A 468-nucleotide genomic window follows, 5' to 3' on the forward strand; every position below is an offset into this window, starting at 1 on the left:
GCAGGGGCGAGGGTGGGCCTCGGGAAAACCTGTAAAAACCCCACCTGATGCTCCGGGCAGGGTAGGGACGGGAGACAGCGAGACTGCGAGCTGCCACCACCACCTTCCCCAGGCTACGCGCCCAGGCCCTACAGGGAAGGGGCAAGCCTAGGCGGTACGTGCGGGGGTGCCTGAAGCAGGACGGCCGCGGTCGGGCGGTAGGGGCCGTTTCCTGGCGGCAGCCCGGCTCCCCACCGAGCGCCCCGTCGCGCTCCGGGCAGGGTAGGGACGGGAGACAGCGAGACTGCGAGCTGCCACCACCACCTTCCCCAGGCTACGCGCCCAGGCCCTACAGGGAAGGGGCAAGCCTAGGCGGTACGTGCGGGGGTGCCTGAAGCAGGACGGCCGCGGTCGGGCGGTAGGGGCCGTTTCCTGGCGGCAGCCCGGCTCCCCACCGAGCGCCCCGTCGCCAAAGGTCCCGCCGCCCTT

This window comes from Buceros rhinoceros, unplaced genomic scaffold (genome assembly GCF_000710305.1).
Source record: "Buceros rhinoceros silvestris isolate BGI_N320 unplaced genomic scaffold, ASM71030v1 scaffold6134, whole genome shotgun sequence".
Lineage (NCBI taxonomy): Eukaryota > Metazoa > Chordata > Aves > Bucerotiformes > Bucerotidae > Buceros > Buceros rhinoceros.